We start from the raw sequence: 14,831 nt of genomic DNA on the forward strand, positions 1-14,831 counted from the left end.
CTAATTTTAAAAAATGATACAAATGAACTTATTTACAAAACAGAAATAGACTTACAGATATCAAAAACAAATTTATGGTTACCAAACAGGAAACATGGCAGGGGGAGGGATAAATCAGGAGCTTTGGATTAACATACACACACTACTGTACATAAGATAGATAACCAACAGTGACTTACTGTATAGCACAGGGAACTCTACTCAATATTCTGTGATAACCTATATGAGAAAAGAATCTGAAAAAGAATGAATATATGTATATGTATAACTGATTCACTTTGCTGTATACCTGAAACTAACACATTGTAAATCAACTATACTCCAATAAAATTTTTAAAAAAGAAAGAAAATATTATATAAAGCAACATGCTTCACTTTGGCATTTAAAAATTATATCTGTTTTGATATAGAGAACAAACAAGTGGTTACCAGCTGGGGGGGAGGAGCAATACGGGGGGGGGGAGTGGGAGGTACAAAGTACTGGGTGTAAGATAGGCTCAAGGATGTATTGTACAACACGGGGAATATAGCCAATATTTTGTAATAGCTGTAAATGGAAAGTAACCTTTAAAAACTGTATGAACATTAAAAAATTTTTAATTATAAAAAGGAAATAGACAAATGCTCAAAAGAATGTATGTGAAGATATTCACTACACTGTAGTTTTACGAAACAAGTGAAAAATTGAAAACTACTTAAAATGTTTTTTTTTTTTTAAGCAGATTATCAAACAGTATTTTGGTGAGAGGGTGTACGTGTGTGTGTTTACAGAGAAAAAGGTATGGAAGGATATCGATCAGAATATAAACACTCACAAGTGTACAGTGATGATGTTAAAAGTGGGGTAGGAGAAGGGAGAGTCCAGAATACCTGATCCTTACCTGAAATCATTCTCACCTACTTCCCTAATGTCCCCTCATCCATGCAGGTCCTCTAGAAGGCTGGTGCCCGGTCTCTCTCCTGATGATTCTCCCCGAATGGCTTTGCTGAAAAGCTAAGATGGGAGAATATGTTTACCCACCCCAATTCTAGGCTTATTTCTGGGTGGTGGGTTTTTAGGTAGTCTTTATTTCTTTACTCTACTTCTCTGTACTTTTTGACTGTTTTGCAACAAAAATGTGTTATTTTTATAATAAAAAAAGCATTTCTAGTCTTTTGATAAGGAGGTGGGTAGGTGTTTCCCAGGCAGATGGCTGGGGGCGGGTGGGGGAGGGCAAAAGCGCTTTGCTTTCCAGGCAAAGCGCAGCAGAAGCGCAGGTGGGTTGGAGGGACAATGGAGAATAGGGTGACATTTTAGGTAAAGTGCACTTGGATCAACATGATGAGAGTTTAGGGATTACAATGAGGAAAGAGGGATGGAGAAATCAGGCAGAGGTCAGCTCTGGGAGGCTTTGTTTGCCATGCTGAGTTTGCCTTTTTATATGGGTCATAGGAGAGAAAGATTTTAAACAGGAGAGATAATTGATCAGAGATTGCTTTAGAAACAAGACTCAGATGTATGATTGTAGTAAATAGATGAAGAGGGAGAGGGAGATGAGAATGGATGAAAGTTGGGGGACGACCACAGTATCCCAGGCCACCATGAGGGTCTGAGACAGGAATAAGGGGTCGGGAGAAGTAAATGGATATGAGAGATACTAAGAATGGAAATCAAGCTAGTCTATTGAGGGGAAAGGGGAAGAGGAAGTGTTTGGCTTGAGTGACCCAGTGGATGGTGGTGTCAATCACCGAATTAGAGAATTGAGGAGGAGGAGGAGGAGCAGATTTGGGGAGAAAGTACATGAGTTCATTTTGGGACATGTTGGGTTCTGGGTGTCTGGGAGCCCTCCAAGAAGAAGAAGGGCAGTTAGGCAATTCCATGTGCAGATACAGAGCTCATGAGACAGCTCTGGGCTGAAGATAAAAGCGAGGAGTGGGCTGAAGCCATGGGAGTGGGTGGGATGCCCAGAAGGTCATGTGCAATGAGGAGAGAGGAGAACTCAAGGCCAAATCCTAGAGTATCACTTAGAGTTCTCTAGTTACAAGGAGAGAAAACAAGCCCAATAAATGTAGGCAGTAGATAACAAAAGAACATATTGGAAGCCTGATGGGTAGGTCACAGAATAGCTGAGTAACCAGGCTGCAGGGAGGATGGGATTGAAGGGAGCTCCAGGATCTCCAGGCAGAATTTGTGGCCTGCTGCCTTTGTTATTCCTGGTTGCTATAATAAGAATATCATAGATTGGGTGGCTTAGACAGCAAACATTAATTATTCACAGTTCTGGAGGCTGGGAAGTCCAGATCAGAGTTCCAGCAGGGTCAGGTTCTGGTGAGAGCACTTTTCCTGAGAAAGAGAAAGTAAGTACTCTTTTTCTCTTTCTCTCTCATATAAGGAACGTGTCTCTTCTTACAAGGGCACTAATCCATAGGGCAGGCCATCAGGAAGGGCAGGCTGGGTCTCTCCTGCACAGTCTGAAGCTGCTGTCCGTAGGCAGAATTTCTTCTTTTCAGGGAAACCTCAGCCTGGATTTTAAGGTCTTTCAACTGATTGAATCAGAGCCACCCAGATGATCTAGGATAATCTCTCCTATTTAAAGTCAACTGATTATGGACTTTAATCACACCTAGAAAACACCTTCACCATAACACCTAGATTTGTGTTTGGTTGAATCACTGGGGGCTAGAGCCTAACCAAGCTGACACAGCAAAACACCTTCACAAACATATTCTAAATATTTAACATACTCTAAACATTATTCCGAATATTTTAGCCAGAACATTCTTTTGAGGTTCTATGCTTACTCTTTTTTTTTTTGCAGAAGAAGACATTAAACTCTGAATGAGTGAACAACTTGTCTAATATTTTGCAGCTAGTGAAAGGTGGAGCTGGAATTTGACTCAGATAATCACTCTACAGCCAACCAGATAAACCATTTGCCCAGCTGCCTCGTTGGAGCAGAAAAGGAGTAAATGCCTAGAAAGCAGAGACCAGCTGTACTCATTCTGTATTCTTAGCACCTAGCCTGGTAGATAATAGGGACCCACTTGTTGAGTCAACAGTTAAGGTATAACATTTAAAACAGTCTGTGTACACCCAAGGGAAGACCAGTGAAATCCATTTAATGGATTCTTTAAACTGCAAACTCCTAAAAACAATTTTCTTAATTTCTGTTTAATTGTTCTTCGGTTATCTAAAGGAATTAAGTGGTATTTAGTTCAGAGCTGAAGTTTTAAGAAAAATACTTCATGAGAGTTTTTTTCTAAATTGGCCCTTTAATTTTCTATGATGTGGCTTTATCCCTTTATGCATGACATGAAGCCAGATTCCATATTTAATTAAAATTCAATATTTTTATGAGAATACAGGAGGTATTTTTATGAGTTCTTTTTTGGATAACTAAATAGAACCTCTTTAAATATACTTAGTAACAAAAATCAAATTGGAATTTTCAGTATTTAACTCTTTTACTGATAGTAAACTGTCAGTAAAAGAGTTAAATACTGAAAACTACAATCATACATCTGAGTCTTGTTTCTAAAGCAATCTCCGATTGTGAATCACTTATAGTGATTCACAATTTTTAAAGGTTATCCTCTATTTATAGTTATTATAAAATAGTGGCGCTTTATTCCCAGTGTTGTACTACATATCCTTGTAGCTTATTTTATACATAATAGTTTGTACCTCTTAATCCTTTACCCCTATCTTGCCCCCCGCTTCCCTCTCCCCACTGGTAACCACTAGTTTGTTCTCTATATCTGTGAGTCTGTTTCTCTTTTGTCATATTCACTGGTTTGTTGTATTTTCTTAGATTCCACGTATAGGTGACATCATGCAGTATTTGTCTCTGTCTGACTTATTTCACCTAGCATCATGCCCTCCAGGTCCATCCATGTTGTTGTAAATGTTTTCACGCAGCTGTCCTATCACACACAGCCTTCTCATCTTCCAGAGAACGACGAGGGTCTCTGCCTTACTCCCCATTGCCGCTTCCAAGTCACTGTCTCATTTTTCCCCTTCAAAATTCCCAGCCTTGGTCATGAATACGACATCGCATCGCATCCTCTTTGAAATCCTCGTTTGCAGGCTCTTATTCCCCTTTGAGACAATGCTTAAAACTCTGCCCACTCGCTCATTCTCCCTCCTGCCATAATGCATGCAGTTTCTGCTCCTGTCCGGCCCCCTGGAGCACTCCCTGCCCCTCTCCTCTCCTCTTGCAGTTTTCTTTTTCCTGAATCACCCCTTTCTCCTCTCTACTGAAGCTATGAACATGCACTAGAATCTCCCACCTATAACATCCCCTCCCTTGGCCCTCCACCCTCAGATCAGACCCCTCCTTGATTTTAATCTTCTCTCTCTCCCTAGGGGATTTCATCCAGTCTCGTGGCCACTCATACAGTCTTTAGGTCACATTCTAAGTTTCCATCTCCAGCACTGACTTTTACCCTAAATTCCAGACATCTACCTGCCAACTTGACGTATCCATTTGGAGAGACATCCAAATAGATGTCCCCAAATTAACAACTCTTCCTCATCTCTCCACCCAGTTCTTTAAGCCTATACTCGAAGAATTGGGAAACTCTGTCCCCATCTCTCCTCTCCCCTGAGGCCCTTACTTTAAGCCACCCTCATGTAGTTGGACTATTGCAATCAACTCCTAGCTCTTTCCCTTGCACCAAATCTCTTTCCTTTCCCCACACAGTACTTAGAGGGATCTGTTCTTAAGGAAGAACAGCTGCATAAATAAGACTCTGTCATGTTTCAATATAAAGTACTTTGATTACTTTTCATTGTCCTTTGTTCACTGGAATGAAATCTGAACTCTTCACCATGGTCATATCACACTCTATGACATGGTTTTCTTTCCTCCAACCTCCTTTTCACTCTTTCCTTCACACACTACACACCCTTTAGCCTCTGCTCTCTTCCCAGATCACCCTTCTCCTCTTTGGCTCTCGGTGTCTCTGATGCAAAAGCTCTTTCTCCTTGCTGGTTTCTCTCCATCTCTTACATCTCAGTGGGCCTGTCCCCAGTGCAGATAAGCCTTTCCTGGCCATCCTTTACCTGAAATAGACACTCCCCTCTACCGCCGGACCCATGTCTCATCACTCTGTTTACTTCAGCCACAGCAATGACCAGTTTCTAAATCTTTCTAACTTGTTTACATTCTAGATTAGAAGCTTCACGAGGGTAGGGCCCTTGTCCATCTCCTTCAGAAACCCTGGAACTGGGGATGGTTCTTGACAAAGTGAAGTGAGCAGTAAATATTTCCCTGCAGGAATAAATTATGTGCCTTAAGCTCATATTAGATTTGGGGGGCATTGTCCTCGTGTGGTACCTCTAGTAATTCCTAACATTTTTTTACCAGCACAGCTAGTTCATTTATCTTTGTTTTCTTGCTAACTGAGTCAGAGCTGTTCTGCTTTCTAACTTAAGTATAACATTGATAAAGAGGATCAATTTGGAAGGCAAAATGGAGTCCATTCCCTAATGGCCTAATTGTTTTGAATAGGAGAGAACAATATATGAGTATGCATGCCCATATATGATATTCTTCTCTTCAGTGAAGCTTCTGTTGTATGGTAGCTGCTGTGTTATGCACTGGGATGTGTAAGATATGCATTTCTATAACTTATATATATACTTATGCATATAGAGAAATATAGACATAGATCAATGTCTCCATTAAATATTAATACAGTTACTCTCCCAAGACCCAGCTGTTCATCAGAATCAACAAAACGGGTCAGAATCTCAACCAAGCTAAACAAGCTAAGAGGATTTGGAACAAGAAGAAAAGATGTGCAAAATGCGTTCTAATCTTGATTGCTCATTTCTCAGTCCCACGTCACAGGGTTCTTGTAAGCATTGGGTGAGATGCCCACATAAGCCTCTCGCCACACAGCCCGGCACAGAATACGTGTCCAGTAAAAGCTAGCTCTTTCCAAGGACGGTTTCTACTCATTGTATAATGGCCTTGCCTTTGTGACTGCTGGGTGAAAGGGCTTGGCCTCTGGAGGTCAAGGAGCTCTTACGGGGGCCTGGACGGTGGGGCTGGGGCTGGGCAGCCCCCCTCCACAACTTCCAGAGCCGCGCTGCAACCCCTGCAGCAGCCAGCAATGCCTGAGGCTCCTGATTTCTCCCCATCCTCCCCAAGTCTTCCTTTCTTCCTCCCTCCCTCCCTCCCTCTCTCTTCCTCTCCCTCTATTTGAAGTTCCTCTCTTTTTTGTCATCCTTTATTTTTTATTTCGTTCTTCTTCTGTTTCTGTTTCTTTCGTTTCCTTACTTCGCTTTCTTCCTTCCTTCCTTTCTTTCTTTCTTCTTCCTCTCTCTTCCTTCCTTCCTTTCTTTCTTTCTTCCTTCCTTCCTTCCTTCCTTTCTTTCTTCTTTCCTTCCTTTCTCTTTCTTTCTTTCTTTCTTTCCTTCCTTCCTTCCTTCCTCCTTTCTTTCTTTCTTTCTTTCTTTCTTTCTTTCTTTCTTTCTTTCTTTCTTTCTTTCTTTCTTTCTTTCTTTCATCTTTCCTTTCTCTCTTTCCCGTCAAACTAGTGGATGTGAATGGTGTCTCACTGTGACTTTGATTTGCGTCTCCCTAATGACTGATGATGATGTTGGACCACTGCCCTACCTGGATGCAAATCCTGAATCTTCGTTTCGTCCTCAACCTCAGTTTGCCCTGTATAGGCCACATTTCCTTTTACGTCAAATTGATCTCCTAATTTCAACTGTTCTTAGCGTCCTCTGTGCCTGTCCTCCATTGATGTTCTTGGGCATGGTAAAATCCATGGTCTCTACCTGCCCGTGAGTCTATCTGAACTCCCCATTCTGGCCTTTGTGACCTGACCCATTTCACAATACCCCATCTCTAGTTAGGACAAAAGTAGTGAAAGGTCTGGGAACAAAGGACAGAGCTGAGAAGGGAAGAAGCAGGCCACTGCCCAGAGTCCCAGAGGCCATTCCAGAGTTTAGGGGTGAAACTGATATGGACAGGACGATTCAGCCTCAGACCTCCTTCACGTATTTCTTGTTAATGTGAAAAGAAAATTCCTGAAGAAAGAATTCAGCCAAGCAGATCACAGGTCAGTGTTTCTCAGACCTGACTGAGCATTAGAATCACAGGCAACACTTTTCAAAATCCCACTTGCTGTACCTCACCTCAGAGAATATGATTCAAAGGATCTGCCATGAGGCCAGTGAATCAGCATTTGTAAAAATCCCCCCTCCCCACACCTCCAGTGATTTCCATGAGCAGCATGGGTTAAGAACCACCAGACTAAGGGGAACCCTGATTGTGGTCAGCAAAGAATGGGAAACCCAGGTGAGCAGAAGTTGTTTAAGTATGATAGCTGCGGTTTGAGAAGAGACATACCCTCAACCGCACAGAAAAATACAAGGGAAAACATCTGGCTCAAAAAAGCCATCAGTAGAACGTGACGTCAATAGAACGTGATGTCCACTCTAGCCATTTTTCCTAGAATGTTTCCTCTTTAGAATAAGCCAGGAAAATAGCATCAATGTCTAAAAGTGTATTCATAAGCTTTAAAAAATATATCACCTGCACTGTTCCATTGCTATGCCTTGCTCAGCACAAGGTTGGAAAAATGGCCCATATTTATATACAGTGTTCCATACACACTAATCAGAGAAACGCTTCAAGGGTTAGGAAGGACCTGCCGGAGGTGAGCTGGAGCCTGCTTGTATCAACTCTGGAGATCCAATTGTTATTATTTCTCAAATCCGTGTCCAGTCACGCTGCATATGCAGCTTGACTCCGGCTATTGTGGGAGTATTCACCGCATGAAAAGTGGCAAATGTGGGCTTCCCTGGTGGTGCAGTGGTTGAGAGTCTGCCTGCCAATGCAGGGGACACGGGTTCGAGCCCTGGTCTGGGAAGATCCCACATGCCGCGGAGCAACTGGGCCCGTGAGCCACAACTACTGAGCCTGCGCATCTGGAGCCTGTGCTCCGCAACAAGAGAGGCCGCGACAGTGAGAGGCCCGCGCACCGCGATGAAGAGTGGCCCCCGCTTGCCGCAACTAGAGAAAGCCCTCTCACAGAAACGAAGACCCAACACAACCATAAATAAATTAATTAATTTTAAAAAATGCAAACCTTAAAAAAAATAAAGTGGCAAATGCTGGAAATCAAGACTTTTCTTTTGGACTGCCGATTCTTGTTCCCAGCACACCCCTGGGCCTGATCCAAAAGTCTGATGCTCACTCTTTGATAAACTCATGCCAACTCTTCCCCTGCATCATTTGCTTTCAGTGAAATGAAATGCTACTGTTGACTGTGCAGAAGGGTGGGGGGAAGGGTGGAGGGTCAGAGCACTGGGACATGTCAGCGGGCGCCACCCCCGAGACTGAGCCCGGCAGGACGGGCACCAGGTGGGTCTGTCCATTCAGTCATGCTGCTCGCTTTTACCCACACTGATTGATCTCCATTGGCTTTGCATGTTTCATCCTTTTGGGAACTTTGGTTCGAATTCTATATCACTTAATAACTAGACAGTTCTATCGACAGTAATTATAGACGCTCTTTTAAGTCTTGCAAATTTGAAAACGTAGACTGTGACAGAGGAAACATCTAAAAAAGCATGAAAGGATGTCCTTCAATCAAACTACTGAAAGAAAGTGGAATTCCTCTCTCATAAATAAAGACTATGCAATTTTTGTTGCTAGGTTAATGTATAGACTATGTACTGATCTCATATATATGTATTTTTTTAATTTTACCTGTTTCTTTTAACTTTTTTATTATATTTTTTATTAAAGTAGAGTTGATTCACAATGTAAAACATTGCAACTCATATATATTGTGTGTATATACATGAAGACTAACTTTTTTGCTCCAAGTAGTATCCTGGGAAATTTAGAGACAAAGCCAATGTCATCTCAGTTCAGATCATAAAATTTCTTAAATATCTTGTCTTCAGAGGTCAATTCCTATCCTATCCCAGGACTGGTAGACTTGCTTCCTCTTGATCCAAATCATTTTAATGTAGAAAGACAGGTCCCTTCTGTTACCACTTGATAAACCCCTTGATAAACACTCCTCAAACTCCTCACCCTTGGCCACAGCATTTAATCTCCATCTGACATGGTATATGCAACTGGATTCATTATTCTCTGAAGGGCTATAAGCGCTGAATTTTTATCTATTGCCTCACACCATCAGCCCACTGAACTATCTCTATTTTCTTGGCTTATTATTTGTTAATGTTTGGCATCGTTCAATACATAAGGTGCTGCTGGTGACAGGAATGGGGCAGTTATTTACCTCAAGATGGAGTAATAAGTAATAAGTAATAAAAAATTACTAGATTGTTTTTTAAGTATCTAATCTATGCCATGTGTGGTTTTGAAATGACTGATAATTCCAAGAAAAACTGAGACAGAATTCTGAATTACTTAGCATCCATTTTCCCAGGGTTGCCAGAAATGACTATTTTGGGTCTTGGGTCAATGAGTGCAATACATTTATGAATAGAGTAGAAACTTATTTATAGATCTCTGTTAGTCCACTTCCCAGTACATGAGCCAGCATCTCTCTTTGGAGTGATCCTGTCTGTATGTCAGCAATGAAAAGCAAACCTCTGTGTGCAAACCCTTGAGGAAAGAAACGTCTTCCAGTGATTCCCACGCTTTACCACTAGGGGCGCCAAAGAGCCAGTCATCCAGGTACAAAGCCAAGAGGCAACCAAAGAAATTGACGGACGTATTTCACGTAGAGTTTGCCAAGTAATTCTGCAAAAGGCCATAAAATGTATGCAACTTCGTTTTTCCCGAATGGAGTGTTCTCTTTTCCCATGCTTTTTCCCACAGAGCCCAAGCACATGAAGGCTTAATGCCTTTCTGACATTTTAACAGAATTTCCAAACATTTATGTTTAAATCTCTAGACTGAAGGAAAGTTCAATTCATTACAACTTATCTGGGAGCTGTATGCGCCATTCCAGGTATGGAGAATCAGTCCTTCTCAGGGAACTAATGAGCCCTAGCTTCTGCATTAAACTGGTGCCTGCCCTTTAAAATTATACACGGATGTGTACATACCTGCATGCGGAGTGCGTTATTTATATGTAAATAGTACACATACCCAGTTTTTCTAAAAAGCAATTCATTTGCTCCAGACTTTAAAATCTGTCTTCTTTACTTGTACTTTAAAAAAATATTTTATCAGAGCCCGAATTTATAGTTCTTTCTTCAATCAGCAAGAGAGAGTAGCATGAAAATCCTTGAAGAGATATGTGATGCGAAAATAACATGACTGTTCAATAATCATATCTGCGTGTCTGATCCCAAGCTTACGTCTGCCTCCAAATAGCAAAGGAAGGCCAAGTGTCCCCCTCCCCCTCTCCACCAAAGGGTACCAACGTGTTGGATTCTTTTTCCATTTTCCCTCTTCATCAGCACTGACATCCAGCTTCCATCATGGCTGTTAGGGCTACTGAGCTGAGCCACATGACAGGGTGTGTAGAACCGCAATGGCTCAGATGAACACAAAAGCATAAATAAAAGAAATAGCTACAGTTTCTGTGGGTGAGGAAGGTGGGGTCTGGAGTGAAGGCAAGTTCCCTCCACGGGAAAACTTGGGCGAGTCAGCACACCGACAGGAAGCTCATAGCCTCCGGATGGGAGAGATTTAGACATCCCAAGAAGAGTTGTTTGTTTTGTGAGAGATCTGTAAGTCGCAAAGTGAATCACCCTCTTCCTCCATGGGCGTTATCATGTGATTGGCCTCAGCAAATACAGTGCATCCATCCAAATTTCCAGGCAAATGTTTATTCCTATAATTTTCAGTTATCTGTGAAATGTGAACGTCTAAAAATGAGAGTGAATAGAACTATTTAATGTAATGACTCTAATGATAGAGCCCAGAAAAAAATTAGAACAAACATGAAAAGGGCAATTTTAATAACGGAAATCTCAAAGTTTTACACTCAGTTGACACAGACTTTAAAGTCTTCACTGCTGTAATTTTAAAATTTTATTTCAGAGTTGAGTGACAAGATGGTGTCAATATACTAAAAACATTTATGAAATATTTGGGTCTGCCCTACACAAAATTTTGTAAGAGGTAAGTTTGTCTTCTGGGGTCTCAGCCTCTGCTTGGGGGGAATTTTTCTCTGCACCACTGTAATGTCTTCTGTCTTCTAGCTTTATTCTTTTACTTATGAAAAACTAATCTTAGAAAAGGAGCTGATAAATTCAATCGTGATAAGGTATAAAAACAGCTGGAGATGGACTCCCAGGGGTTAAGCCTTAAGCCAACACTAAAACAAATTCTGATAGTGGAACTCTAACCAAAATCATGATAAGAACCAAATTTTAAACTTAAAAATATTAGAAAGGGACTGGCAATTTTGCCCTAAAGCGTAAATAATATCTATGGATGACATACCTTGGCTAAATTCTGTAATTATAAATGAATGTAATGTAAAATTTTGCCAGGACTGGTCATTTAAAAATTCATATCAAAATTCCATGGTGAGCTAAATCCATTTTAGAAAATCTCTTTATCCACAGTGAGATGCATATGACATGTACGTTTAGATTCATCACAGCAGTATTTGTAGTAGCAAAAACTGCAAACAACATAAATACCCATCCATAGGAGAATGGTAAAATGATTGAAATATAAAGAATTATATGTATGCCATCATTTTTCGGGGATTAAAAAATTCTGGTAAAATAGACATATAAAATTTCCCATTTTAACCATTCTTTAAGTGTACAGTTCAGTGACATGCAACCATTTAAATATCAGGTTGATTTCTGTGTGCTAAAATGATTAAAACCTCCAAGATATATGGTTTAATGGAAAAAGTACAGTGTAGAATATTATGTATTGAATGAATCCACTTTGCTTTAAAATTTTGTATTAAAATACATTTAAAAGTAAGTAATGTACAGAGAATAAGTTTCACCCATGAACCTACTCTCGAAAGTGGCAATTCTTAACATTGGTCGTATTTCCTTCAATATGTGTGTATGTAAAAAAACTCCAGATAAATGTGAAGTCCCTTGTCCTTTATTCCTTATTCTTTGCACCTTACTCACCTCTTGAGAATCATGAGTTCAGTGTGTATCTGATTCATCTATTTTTATACTTTTTCATACATATATAAGTAACATGAATACAGCATTTTTGTTTTGTGTGCCCTTTAAAACTTGCTTAAATGTATGGCCTCTTCAACTTGCTTTCTTATTTCTCTATCACCCTGAAGCTTGTTTTCTTCATTCAGCATTGTTTTTGAGTGTGAATGCTTTTTGTTAAAAAGATATATGTATATACTTGGTTTTGCAAGACAGCTTCGTGGTGGCACACATAAGACATTGTTAATAGTATTCAGGGAATTCCCTGGCAGTCGAGTGGTTAGGACTCTGCACTCTCACGACCCAGTTCAATCCCTGGTTGGGGAACTAAGATCCCACAAGCTGCATGGTGTGGCCAAAAAAATAAATAAAATAAAATAAAATAAAATAACTCTCATACTTTAAAAAAAAATCGTATTCACACTTGGAAAGAAATACTGGGAATCTGTGAGGGGAGGTAGGATTTTTGCTTTTCATTTTATACCCCCTGAAGTGTTTGAAATTTTATTATAGTTGTTATTTTGTAATGAAATAATTAAAGATGTAAAATTTTGATCCTGTTCACGTGGCAAGGGATGTAAACCTATCATGGCAGCTTATATGGGTTAAATGATTTTTCCCTGTCCACACACCATGTGGCCCATGTGAAATGGGGCTGTCATGGATGTCATGCATTACAATGAAAGGAGCAGAACTTTTCCAGAAGTTATAGGTTCTGGGAAGGAGGTAGGAGGCCAAGAGATTTCGCTGAGGCCACTCAGCTTCCAGCTTGTTGAGTTTATGAAAACTGAAGGAAATCTGTCCTCTGCGAATGCGTTGAATATGAGCAGAGAAGGTGACTGAAAGGGCCACCAAAACATGCACACATGTTTAATGGGAATATGGAATTCTCAAGTTAAATAAGAATATGGAATTTATTCTACATCTTAAAGTTTAGACTTTTAGATTTCCTTAAAAATTTAAGTGTATGAACTTAAAAATGGCCGACCACATAAACTGTATAAGTAACTAATGAGAACCTACTGTATAGCACAGGGAACTCTACGCAATGCTCTGTGGTGACCTAAATGGGAAGGAAATCCAAAAAAGAGGGGATATATGTGTACGTATAGCTGATTCACTTCGCTGTACAGCAGAAACTAATGCAACACTGTAAAGCAACTATACTCCAATAAAAATTAATTTAAAAATAAATAAATAAAATGTAAAACAAAAACCAAAGATGGGTCATATAGGAGGTGGAGTCACTTATGGGGGGAATCTCCCTTTTCATAGCGTAATTGCCTATACAGCGACTGCAGTGATACCATGAGTCACGCCGAAGAGGTTTCTATGTGCTAGAGGCTGAGGAGTGTTCTAGGGCGTTGTCTAGGCTTCTCAGTGAAGAATTTGTCCATGAGAAGTGGAGCCAAAGTTGTGGATGAGCAAAAAAAGAAACACTGCCTGCCTTGGGATTAAATTTTGAGGCCCATGATTTAAGAAAGTAAATTAGAATCTTGTAAAACGGGGTTAATAATACCTACTTCAGACGATTACCATGAGAAGGAATAAATTTTAAGATGTGGACATATGGTATAAACTATAAAGGGCTTTACAGGCATGAGACTATTATTACTATTTTAATAGGAGCTCTGGAAGATATAGGTAATGTATTTCCAGGAATTGTTTCATTCCCCGGACTCATGAGATGTGCCGAAAGCCCTGTCTATCTCAAGCCTTATCCTGTGGACAGCCGTCTTATCTCTTATTTGTGAGAAGGACTCTCATTCTAGAGGGTAGATTATGTGACCTAGTTTAACATAGGTCTGAGGACACTTAGAGAAATATGATTTTGACAAAATCCAGGCGGAGAACTCAGATGGGCATTTAAATCAGGAAACACAAACACACCAGAACCTTAAAAGTCCTTATGGGGTTTGGCTCATGATGGCAAATGAGGAATTGAATTACAGTCTCTGTCTTTCTTGGATCATTCTCAATTCTTCCTAACTATGGCCAATACACTGTCCTGAGAATCTGAAATCAAAAAAGGCATTGTCAAAGACTTCCAAGCTAATAATGGCAATGATAAAATTTGTCTTGCATCTTTTTTTCTTCATATCCTTACAGTTTTTGTCACAAAAGATACAGTGCTCAATAGCTACACATTTAGAGAGAAATGAGCCCAAAGCTAAAACACTTTTGAAATTGCATGATTCTTTTTTCTGTAAACACAAACAAGAAAAGCAATTTCTTAGCCCAATACAGTCAATATCCTCAAAAGATTTTCCAGTGTTTCAATGATGAAATGCTTTCTGCATACAAAACTCAAATATAACAATTTCTAGTCATCATTTAAATGAGAAACTTGAATATGTTAACAATTTAGAAGATGTTTACAAAAAGAGATCATTTCGACTTGATAATTATCCAGTCCACAAGAAAATCATGGGACACTCCTCTGGGAAATACAGAGCAGAACAAATGGAAAGAAAAAGAAATAGAATACAATGGAAGCTTGGAAAATGAAAAGACGAAATCATGTCATTTGAAAAAGGATAAGTTGCCCTGATTCATGCAATAGCTTTTGGCTAGTTGGTGAGAGAGAATTTTCTGCATGTTGGACCCAGGTACATATTTTTGGAAACAGCTTCAGAACTAAATGTTTCTCCCTTGGGGTTCTTGAAACCTTAGGTGATATGGTGATGAAGTCAAAGCCCAGAGGTTAATGTCAAAGGGAGCAAATCCCTGAAAGAAAATCATGGATCAGACCAGCACA

This window comes from Balaenoptera musculus, chromosome 12 (genome assembly GCF_009873245.2).
Source record: "Balaenoptera musculus isolate JJ_BM4_2016_0621 chromosome 12, mBalMus1.pri.v3, whole genome shotgun sequence".
In the NCBI taxonomy this organism is placed as follows: domain Eukaryota; kingdom Metazoa; phylum Chordata; class Mammalia; order Artiodactyla; family Balaenopteridae; genus Balaenoptera; species Balaenoptera musculus.